The sequence below is a fragment of the Castor canadensis genome, chromosome X (genome assembly GCF_047511655.1).
Source record: "Castor canadensis chromosome X, mCasCan1.hap1v2, whole genome shotgun sequence".
Lineage (NCBI taxonomy): Eukaryota > Metazoa > Chordata > Mammalia > Rodentia > Castoridae > Castor > Castor canadensis.
The window spans coordinates 48,118,586-48,130,636 of NC_133405.1; the positions used below are offsets into that span (position 1 = coordinate 48,118,586).

Here is a 12,051-nt window from a genome sequence, read left to right on the forward strand (position 1 = left end):
ACTCACCGTTATTTGGGACTAGTTCTCCCTCCCCTTTTTCCTCAGCGTCCTCTTCATAGTTGTTGTCCTTCTCCCCTTCGTCTTCCTCCTGTACCTCTTCATTTTCCTCCTCCTGTTCCACTCTCCACACATACCAGTCTTCTTCCACATCAGGCCAGATCTCCTCAACCTCAGGCCAGACCTCAACTTCAGGCCAAACCTCCTCAACGTCGGGATAAACCTCCTCAACACTGGGCCAGATCTCTTCTACATCAGGCCACACCTCCTCTTGTCCACAGTCTTCCTCTCTAATGGCCCGAGCAACTGCCTGAGAAACTAGAAGAGCTGCTGCTCCTTCGATGTCATCACTGGTCTCTTCTAAAGGCAGCATATGCAGCACGATTTGTCTAGGTTCACGCCCCTTCCGGCTATCAGCTCTGTCATGGTCATTGAAGCCCGGTTCTTCTTCCTTGTTGTTAGACATGGCACAAAGGACCTTACCGCAAGTCAAGATCTCAGTGGCTGTTTGTGAGCTACACTTATGGTGGCTTCTTGAGTAACTATTGGAAGCAGGAAGCTAGTGGGAGTCAGTGAGGGCAGCAGAAAAGGTGTCCCTACAGGTGACAAGTTTCTGATGGTTCCTGTGGAGACCCCGGAAGAGGAGGGGCAGAATACCCTGAGGAACCACCGGTGCAGGCCACACCCTACTATCCGCAGAGGACCAGTTGTGAATGTCTCTAAAAGGCGGTTGATAAGGGCTGTCGACAAGGGACGTTGACAAGGGTGGAGCCTGGAGAAGTCACACAGGGTCATGGGCTTACCTCAAGAGCTGTAAACTCATTTGCTGAGAAGTGATGATTGACATGTACTGTGTCCAATGAGTGATCTCAAGGTCCTTAAGGAATAGAGACGGCTCAGAATCACCTTTTTCATTTGAGGCCTTAGTGTTTTGGGCTACCTTTTAGGTTGACACAAGTCCTGTCCTTTTGATTCCACATTGGCAGTAAAACAATGGTGTACCAATGATGGATGTGTCTCTTGGCAGAGACACTGTAATTGTTCTCTGATTTCTACTTGAGATGGCTCATTCCAGTAGCGACAGAGACATAAAACAATTGTATAGTTTAGCAGTGCTAAACTTAGAGCCAGCATTAGAGACCTACTAATGACAATACAAATTTAAAATAGATAAAGTCAGAACAGAGAATTAAGGTTGAAAAAGTGTTAAAAATAGCACTTGAGGATTTGAGGCTGCTCAAGAGGTAAAGCACCTGCCTAGGAAGTGTGAAGCCTTGAGTTCAACCCCAAGTACTTCCCCCTCTACAAAAAAAGGACTCTAAAGTGTTTAATGGATATTTCCAAATTCATATTGTGCCTGCAAACATGAACACAAAAAGAGGAACATTTCTTAGAGGCAATCATGACAGAAATGAAAAGGGCAGACTTCTTTGGATGATCTGAGTAAACTAAGATTTTCTGTTTCATTCATCCTCACTAAGCCAAGACCTTATAAATAATTATTAATATTATAGAGAAATCAAACGTCCCTTCATATTTATATGGAAAAGAAAAATGCTTTGAGAGTCAAAACATTTTAGGAAAAACATAACTCATGAATTTTAAAGTATCACATTTTAGAAAAAATACCAATAAATCCCTTTTATTACCCCAGCCAACTTTAGGTGTTGCTAATTTTTGCTTCCTTCCTCACTCAAGAAAGGACTGTAGTGTTGTCATAAAGCATTGAGATAAATATTAAAGAAGATGTATAAAGAAAAATTAGCCAGCCACAAAGAAAGTACATGTCTCTGAGTGGACCTGGCCAGAATCTCTTTTCTTCACCACCTGCACCTTTGATCAAAAGCATGGTTAGAGACTGAGGAGAAAGCTTCTGGTATAAGGCTATCAAAGTCACACTGGGTGTAAGACTGGCTATGAAATGGACTGTGGCTTAAGCATTGTTATATGTAATATATTGTTTATAAAAACTATAAGGCTCAAAAAATCAGGAGAGATAACAGTGGGCAGGAGTAAGGAAGGAGGACTTAAAGGACTTCAAAAGGTAGGCCACAGACTCCTGAGCAAGGAGCACAATTTTCACTTTGCCACCTTCAGAATGTGATGGTTGTCTGAGAACATCCTTGAATCTGCTGTGTATTGAATGCTTATTTCCCTTCCAAAATTCATATTTAAATTTAATCCTCAATGAACTAGTATCAAGTGATTAACATGTTAGAAGTTGATTAGGTCATAAGGGCTTCCCCCAATGAATGATTTACTCATTCAGCTCTTATAAAAGGACTAGAGGGAGAGAGTTGATTTCTTCCATCCAATCTCCCCTTTGGGGGAAGCAGCAACAAAGCACCACCATGGAAGCAGAGAGTGGCCCTTACCAGACATCAAAACAGTCAATCATAGATTTCCCAGCCACCAGAACTGTAAGAAACAAAATACAATTACTTATAGAATACCTAGTATGTGGTATCTTTTTATAGCAGCACAGATGGACAAAGGCACTCCTCTCTAGAAGGATTTATAACACAAATTTGACCTTACACTACTCTGAGAACTGGAAAAAATAATCTTGGTAGAGCTACTTTGTTAGAGTCTAGTACTGATCCTCAACTCAGAAGACATGGTCTTCTTGCCTTTTCTCTCACAATGAAGAATCTCTTACTCAGTTGGAAGCCTAATATTCTTAACAGTGTTGTGCCCAGTAGTTGGGCCCATCTTTTCCTGCCTCTAAGTGCAAGAAAGATGGATCTCCTGTATCGAGAGTGCATTCACCTGGAAATCAGCCTCAGCAAAAGGTGGTTTAAAGCAGGATTAGAAAAGATAGTGCACTACCTTTTGTGGAAAGATCACCCTGTAATTAGAGGGAGAGAAATCCTGTTTTCTTGGTTGTACCAGTCTGAAGTTTCAATGTTTCTAACATAGAAGAAGGGGATGCAGATATGGGCCTCAGTTCAAATACCATAGTCTCCCATTTTTCTTAATGAGTTTCAGTAGAGTTTTTTGAGCGAAAGTTTATTTGCTTGCTATATGACCTTAAGAACATTTCAAGGGAATTTAAAATGGTTGGATTTTTTTAAGAACTAACTTTCACCAGTTTTATTGGTCAGAGGATTTGCAAAGCTCCTCAGAGTATTATGCCAGCTGGCAATCTTATTAATGAATTCTTTAATAAAATGAATTTTTTAATAAAAGCATCTTGAAACTGGCAGCAGCACAAATAAGAAAAGGGACATAAACCGCTGGATGCCACGTCTACTAGTGCACAGATAGGTTTCTTTCATCATGAAAAGCATGCCATGGTTTGCCTTCAGGTGTCCCAGTCACCCAAAAGTGTGTCAAAGGTTAGCTTCAAGACCTACCAGTATGTTAAAAGTTGTCTCTGGGCTGCTGCAAAAGAGCAGCATTAACATTATCCAGCAACCCAGTGACACCATCTGGCTTCCAGGCAAGCTGGGTCATTCATCAGTTGCTTTGAATAAAATGCACTACATGCTCGACCTACACTCTGTTTATATAAATTATTTAAACTTGATGTTTTAATTAATTAAGAGTAGAATAAAATAACTTAAGACATAGCTGAAAGTGAGTCCTTTCAATGACTGGTAGGTCAAAATAAAAAGAAAGCTAAATCAATAGATGCAAGCCAGTGTTATTTACTATACACTCCCAAACCCCATCAGCTTATTCATTTCAAACAACTTTTATTTTTCACCTAAACATATGATATTATGTATATTCAAAAAGTATAGAAGAATGGATGTGACTTTTGGGGTGGCCTTTGGAAGAAAGCTGGTATTGGCAACGATTCTTAAGTGATATTGAAAATCAGAAAATCTCAAATCTGTGACAAATTGTTTCTTCCTTCTTGTATTTCTATGTCTTCAAACTGTAGAAAGAAATAAAAGGATAATAATTATACACAATTAACATGGATCAGTGACTCTCCAAATCTAAGAAAACAGTCAATCTGACATATGTCTTGTCTCAATGGCAGGAATCAACACATTTCTCCTTTGTAACCCAGATCTCGGAGTATCAAAGTGCTCATGTATAAACTAAGTTCAGTCTTCTGGTCATGGCACCTTCATTTCCCATTTTCCAAACACTAAAAATTCTTATTTTGTTCTGAGACACCATTCTAGGATTTAAATATACCTTTCCATTGAAAAAGCCTACGTTAGCCAGGCATTGTGGCATATACCTGTAACAGCAGGATTTAGGATGCTGAGGAAGGATGACCTCAAGTTTGAAATGAACAATTTCCAAGTTATCTTGGGCTACAATGAGACCTTGTCTCAAAAATCCAAAAAAATAAAAAAAGGCACCTAAAAATAAGCAAAGAAAAACAAAACAAAGCCTATTCTCTATCTATAAAGTATATTCATATGTTAAAAGGAGAAAGAAAATGACAAATATAAATTAACTTAATTATAAATTCAATGAGAAATTAGTCTTCCTTTGACAAATTTTCATTTGACTGTTACATGAAACACAAAAATTTAAAACTTAATGAGTACTGAGGTATCAATTATTGTAATCCTACTTAAATTTCTTAACTTCTTAAACCTTTGTTAGTAGTCATATCCTCAAAGTCATTATTTCTGTTAGTACAAGAGAATATTGCTGTTTCTAAAGGCTGTAGTCCCAATTAATACATGTACTGGTGATTTCAAAGGCTTATTCTGGTTAATAGTTCAGGTATGGTAAATTTTTCACCTGTGGAAGTTATAGATCAAAGAACGAAAATGAGCATTTTAGAACATTCTGCATGTTCTTTTTCTTTATTTATTTACATGTGCATACATTGTTTGGGTCAATTTTCCCTCCTATCTCCTGCTCCCTTCTTTTCCCTCCCTCTTGCTTCCAGGCAGAACCTGTTCTGCCCATATCTCTAATTTTGTTGAAGAGAAGACATAAGCAATAAGAAAGACAAAGTGTTTTTGCTAGTTGAGATAAGGACAACTATACAGAGAGATTCCTAGCATTGCTTCCATGTATAAATGTGTTACATCCCAAGTTGATTTATCTCTAACTGATCTTTACACTGGTTCCTGATCCCCTTCTCATGTTGACCTCTGTAGCTTTAAAGTTTCTGTATTAGCTCCTCTGGAGTGAGGACATCAAATACTTTAATGCTTTGTGTTTCTTACCTATCCCCATACCTCCCATATGTGCTGTCCCCTTATCATGTGACCCAAGTCCAACCACATTGCTGTATTTGCCCTAGATCTAAAGTCTGCGTATGAAGGAGAACATACTATTTTTGGTCTTCTGAGCCTGGCTAACCTCGCTCAGAATGATGTTCTTCAGTTCCATCCACTTAGTGTGAATGATATGATTTCATTCTTCTTTATGGCTGAGCAAAATTCCACTGTGTATAAATAACACATTTTCTTGATCCATTCATCAGTAGTGGGGCATCTTGTTGTTCCCATAACTTGGCTATTGTGAATAGTGCTGTAATAAACATGGGTGTGCAGGTGCCTCTGGAGTAACCTGTGTTGCATTCCTTTGGGTATATCCCCAGGGGTGGGATTGCTGGATCATATGGCAGATCTATGTTTAGATTTTTAAGAAGCCTCCAAATTTTTCCAGACTGGTTGCACTAGCTTGCATTCCCACCAGCAATGTACAAGGGTTCCTTTTTCCCCACATTCTCCCCAACGCTTGTTGTTGGTGGTGTTTTTGATGATGGCTATTCCAACAGGGGTGAGGTGGAATCTAAGTGTGGTTTTGATTTGCATTTCCTTTATGGCTAGAGATGGTGAGCATTTTTTTCATGAGTTTTTTGGCCATTTGAATTTCTTCTTTTCAGAAAGTTCTGTTTAGTTCAGCTGCCCATTTCTTTATTGGTTCATTGATTTTGGGAGAGTTCAGTCTTTTAAGTTCCCTGTATATTCTGGTTATCAGTCCTTTGTCTTGATGTATAGCTGGCAAATATTTTCTCCCATTCTTTGGGTGGTCTCTTCAGTTTAGAGACCATTTCTTTTGTTCTGCAGAAGCTTTTTAATTTTATGAAATTCCATTTGTCCATTCTTTCTCTTAGTTGCTGGGCTACTGGGGTTCTATTGAGGAAGTCCTTGCCTATACCTATTACTTCCAGAGTGTTTCCTGCTCTTTCCTGTACCAACTTCATAGTTTTGTGTCTGATATTCAGGTTCTTGATCCATTTTGAGTTAATACTTGTACAGGGTGATAAACATGGATCTAGTTTCAGTACTTTTTTGCAGACAGATAACCACTTTTCCCAACAACATTTGTTGAAGAGGCTTTCTTTTCTCCATCATGTATTTTTAGCACCTTTGTCAAAAATAAGGTGTGCATAGTTGTGTGGATTCATATTCAGATCCTCTATTCTGTTCCACTGGTCTTCATGTCTGTTTTTGTGCCCGTACCATGCTGTTTTCATTGCTATGGCTTTGTAATACAGTTTGAATTTGGGTATTGTGATACCTCCAGCATTTCTCTTTTTGCTTTGTATTGCCTTGGCTATTTGCAGTCTCTTCTGTAGTCTTCCTGGATCTCTTTGTTCAGGGGTTTGTAGTTCTCCTTGTAGAGATCATTCACATCCTTTGTTATGTTTACTCTTAGGTATTTGATTTTTTTTGAGGCTATTGTAAATGTAATTGTTTCCATATATTCTTTCTCAGTTTGTTCGTTGTTGGTATATAGAAAAGCTAATGATTTCTGTAAGTTAATTTTGTATCCTGCCACCTTGCTGTAGCTATTTATGGTGTTTGGGAGTTTTTGAGTAGAGTTTTTTGGGTCTTTAACGTTTAGGATCATATCATCTGCAAATAGGGATATTTTGACAGTTTCTTTACCTATTTGTATTCCTTTTATTTCTTCTTCTTGCCTAATTGCTCTGGCTAGGAATTCCAGTACTATGTTGAATAGGAGTGGAGATAGTGGGCATCCTTGTCTGGTTCCTGGTTTTAGAGGGAATGGTTTCAGTTTTTCTCCGTTAAGTATAATGCTGGCTGTAGGTTTGTCATATATAGCTTTTATAATGTTGAAGTACTTTCCTTCTATTCCTAATTTTCTTAGAGCTTTTATCATGAAGTGGTGCTTGTTCTTGTCAAAGACTTTTTCTACATCTATTGAGATGATCAAGTGGTTTTTGTCTTTGCTTTTATTGATGTGCTGTATTACATTTATAGATTTGCATATGTTGAACCAACCCTGCATCCCTGGGATGAAGCCGAATTGGTCATGGTAAATGCTGCATGTTCTTTCTACTAGCTAGTATACATCATTCACTCACTTTTAGATCTAAAATGTTTAACTATTTTTGCTATTTACTTTACCAAGAAAATTTTAAAACATAACATATATTGTAAGAAATGGTGGGTGATAGACAAAACTATCCATAGATTCCTGGATTCTAGGGATTGCTTTCTGCTGTGTCTGGACACAGTAGTTTTCTCTTCTGGTTTTTCATTTTTGTCCTCATTGTTCTTCTCATCTCCAGTTTCTTGGGCCTCATCACCATGGTTTGCATACTTACACTTAGTTACTTCAACAGTGAAGAAATATACAGACTTTTGAACTGTAACTTCTCAGGAAAATAATCCAATTTATAATCAACAATTATATGCAGTATTCTACTCTCAGGCTAGGAGCAGGTAAAAACAAAAACAAACAACATCCAAAGAATATCTGCACGCCTTTCTAGTGGTTGATACCATACTTCCACCCTCACGTTTCTGGAGGAGGTTGATCATTTTCAGTGATGTGTCCCCCTCTTTGTAGTAGGGATCACACCCTGTGCTGCTAATTATTTCTGATCTTTGGGACAAGAAGGGATCAGAACCATTTGGGCCTCACTACATTTGTTGTTTTGTCAAAAATCATGGAAAAAGTATTTACTTGACTTAAAAAACAATTTCTATGAAGTTCATTGACTCCTCAATCTATGTCTTCCCATTCCTTGGGTGGTGAGTGACCACCAAGCAGCCTACATGGAGCCTGTTATGATATATTAGGAAACAAACCAGATCTCAAATAAATGACCAGAGCACTACCACAGATAACTCACCAGTGCTTGCAGTTTTTGAAATTTCCTGATCATTATCCATTTCCTTATTGTCATCCTTACTGTGGCTTTGACCCTTGTGGTGTTTCTTTTCTTCTTTCTCCTGCTCAACATTTTCCTTCTCCTCCTCCTCCTCACTGTCTTCTTCCCTGTCTTCCTCCTGTTTTCCCTCCTCCTCTTCTTCTACTGGCTATATATCCCAGACCTCCTCTGAAAGGATTTGCATTTCTGCTTGGAAAACCATAGGATACATGGATCCCATGACTGTGGCCATACTTTCTTCAGGCACCAAATCATCTGTGCTCATCATTTTACCAGCTCCATTCTGGCTACTGTGGGCTGGATTTGGCTCTTCGGTGGCCAACATGGTGGGAAGGATGCACTAGTCAGGAGTATCGATTGGGCTGCAGCTATAATGATGGAGAAGATAGTGAGCAGCAGCATGTGACTTTTAATGGAGAGAGAGATTGGCCACTGAGTCCACTAGGAGGTGATGATGTGCCAGGCAGTTGCACAGGTAGCAATGGTCTGAGAATGCACCTATGGAAGCCCTGAAACAGGAAGAGCAGGAGGGCATCCTGAGTACTGACCCTCTGCAACTGCACCCTGAGATGGGATTCTATAAAACATCATGCTCCTTCCTCACAAGCGCTAAACTCATTTGTAGAGAATTGGTGATTAACATGTTCTCTGTGATGAAAGTTCTCAGCTACTGGAGTTCAGGTTTTGTCTTCCACTCTCTTAAGCCTTTAGGTTCCTGGGATACCTTTTAAGTCTATATAACCTGTCCATTTAATTCTACCAATTGGCAAAAAAGATAAAGTTTTCTGACATGCTGGTACACTGAAGCATGGAAACCATGCACCACCACCCCCATTTCCATTTAGGGATGACTCATACCAATAGAGGCAGAGGCATAAAAATGATATAAATTAGATCCCAGCAGCTTTATAAACCTACCAGAGAAAGAGGAAAATATAATTTGAATATTTTGACATAATTAAAGATACTTAAAAAGAGCAAAGTTGAAATACATGCAGTCAAAATAGAAAGATGGAAAATGTTAAAACTAGGAATTGAAAGGTATTTAGTGAATGCTTTCGAATTTCACATTAAATTTCCAAAAATGCATAAAGAAAGAGGAATACTATTTTAAATGCAGCTATGACATATAACAGGCTGTTTACCTCAGTGATTCCATCTTGCTTTCTTCCTGTTTCCTTTCTCATTCCTAGAATATGGCCTCCATTTTACATTCTGGAGCATCTTGCACTCAAAATAAAATAAACCATAACTTGCAGATTATCCTCTTTGATCCTTGTCAAAACACCAGACTCCCTAACTTAAGCTCCTGGGTAATGCTGATTTCAGCATGTAGCCCTTTACCAATGCTTATATGAATATTAAAGACTTGAACATGAGAACATGAGACATCAATCTTCCCCTGTTTCCAAATTACTAACATCTTCAATATAGCTATTTTCTTTTCCCCCACACATACTTTTTTCTGAAAAGAGCAATGTTTTGTAGCACTGAAAATTTTTTTTGAAAAAAATAGCATAACAAATGACTTAGGAAACATCACATTTTAGAAAGTAATACATAAATTTCATTATTCTGACCAAATTGCAGTGTTTTTAATTTTGCCTCTGATCCCACCTCAAGAAGGGAGCACAATGGTGCTCATAAATATTTTGTTTACATTTAGAAGGAAATATAGAAATCTTCTAGTCCAGTCTTTCAAAAAATTTATTTTTGAAGCACATCAGAGTTTGGACTTTTGGAGGTATGCTCAACCCACCACAGAAACTACAAAACTGGACAAGAATCTCAATCTGATGTTTTGTTACTTGATCCCTGATGTGACTAGGATGTGTTATTTATTATCTTACTTTTATCATGTATCAACCTCGGGAAATAACTCCCTAATTACTTCATAAGTTTTCTCTGTCAATCAAATGAGATAGTGGGCATGAAAGTTCTTTTTATATTTTGATGTGCTATATGTAAATAAATTGTATTAGTACAGGTTAAGTATCCCTTGTCTGAAAAATGCTTGGCAACAGAAGTGCTTTGAATTTCAGATTTTTTTCAGATTCTGGAATATTTCTATATACATAATGAGAAATCTTGGGAAGTGGATTCAATCTAAAAATGAAATTTACCTGTGTTTCATATACACTTTATACATATAACCTGAAGGTAATTTTATTCAATATTAACTGCATTTTAACTTTGTCCTTTCATATGAAATGAGGTGTAGAATTTTCTATTTGTGGCATCATGTCAGCACTGAAATAGTTTTGGATTTTGTAGCACGTCAGATTTTGGATTTTTTGAATTAGGTATGCTTAACTTGTAATATCTTTGTCCCATTCTTGGATTACTAGGAAAAGGCTATTGATAGTCTCTTGCGACTTTAGAATGAGCTCTGTAACTTGGCTATGGAGGAATCCATTATTCCCAGGTCCAAGGAGTTTGAACACTTTTTCACTGGCTATGTTAGTATCCATGCCCTGCCTTTAGTCAAGGTTCAAGGTAAGATGATATGAGATTTTATTTAAGATATTAACCACTTGATGAAAATATTTCCCTACTTAGTTTTTTTTAAACACTCTAAAATGATTAATGTTTCTATGCACAATTTTTTCATTTTTATATTTATAAACTAGATTTCTTCACCTGAATATAAAATACATTTTTTTCTACAGTTTGTTTTTGTTTGAAGGTCTTCTGAGTTTTCAGTTTAAATCCTTAAGCCATTTCCAATTAATATTAGCACACGGTATGAGACTAAAATTTCATTGACTTTTAGTTTAAAGAGCTAACACACAATGCTACTTGAGAAATTTTTGCCCTTCTACCAGATGTGTAGCATGCACTTCTTTATTTCCTATAAAGGGAGGAGACACAGGAGAGAAATTTTAGATTCTCCCAAAATAATAGAACTGGAAGGTGACTTAGAGATTTCATCCAAGAGCATTAATTAATTAGTAGCAGAGTAGTTCTCAAACTAAGATTTGCTGAGGTCCAATCTACATTCTAGACCAATCTACATTCCATTGTTTCTTTTTTATCCAGATGCTTGGGTGGTTTGATAGCTGAAGGCTGATTGACCAGTGACAGAAAAACATCAATGGTCCCTAGTCAAAGGACTCTGAAAGAATGAAATGCGCCTGCCTTCACAACCCCTCCAACCCTTGATAAAAAAATTCTGCAGATCTAAAAAGCATGTGCCTGTCTCTGGAAATAAGGAGTTTAAAGTCAGGATGGGGAAAAAAGCTGAATGTAAAATGAATGTACTACTCAAGCACATTTATATCACACACACATTTTTGCTGTGCATAAGCTTTTTAATTTGATGTGATTCCATTTTCAATTATTGATTTCTTTCCTAAGTTATTGGAAAGTCCTTGCCTATACCTGTATCTTGAAGCATTTCTCCTATATTTTCCTGCAATAATTTCAAAGTTTCAGGTCTTACAATATGGTCTTTTATCCAATTTGAGTTGATCTTTTTACGGGGTGAAAATAGGGAACTTCAGTTTTCTATATGTAGATATCAAGATTTTCCAGCACCTGTTGTTAAAGAAACTGTCTTTTTTAAAAAACCAATGTACATTTTTTCATACCTCTGTCTAGATTCAAGGGCTATACCTGCATGACCTTCCTTCTGGGTCTTCTGTTCTATTCCATTAGTCTTTGTGTCTATTCTTTGTGCTATAGTACTATGTTATTTTTTCCTATGACTTTATAGTATGATTTGAAGTCAAGTATTGTGATACCTCCAGTGTTGCTCTTTTTGCTCAGGATTGCTTTAACTATTGTGTTTCCATATGAATTTGGGGATTTTTTTTCTTATTTCTGTGAAGATGTCACTGCAATTTTGATGAAGTTTGTATTGAATCTATAAATTGTTTTTGGTAAGATGAGGATTTTGACAATATTAATGCTGCCAATCCAATAACATTGTAGTTTTTCCCATCTTCTAGTTTCCTCTCTTTCTTCAGTGTTTTATAGTT

General features: G+C 37.3%; 1 long non-coding RNA gene across 1 annotated transcript in view; it reads right to left on the minus strand.

Moving 5' to 3' along the window:
- Nucleotides 1-3,673: 3,673 nt before the first annotated feature.
- LOC141419753 (uncharacterized) overlaps nucleotides 3,674-12,051 on the minus strand; it is a 31,354-nt gene continuing 22,976 nt past the window's right edge. Inside the window, exon 3 of the long non-coding RNA XR_012444412.1 lies at nucleotides 3,674-3,880. This is a non-coding gene — a long non-coding RNA (uncharacterized lncRNA). The remainder of the gene's footprint in view (nucleotides 3,881-12,051) is intronic.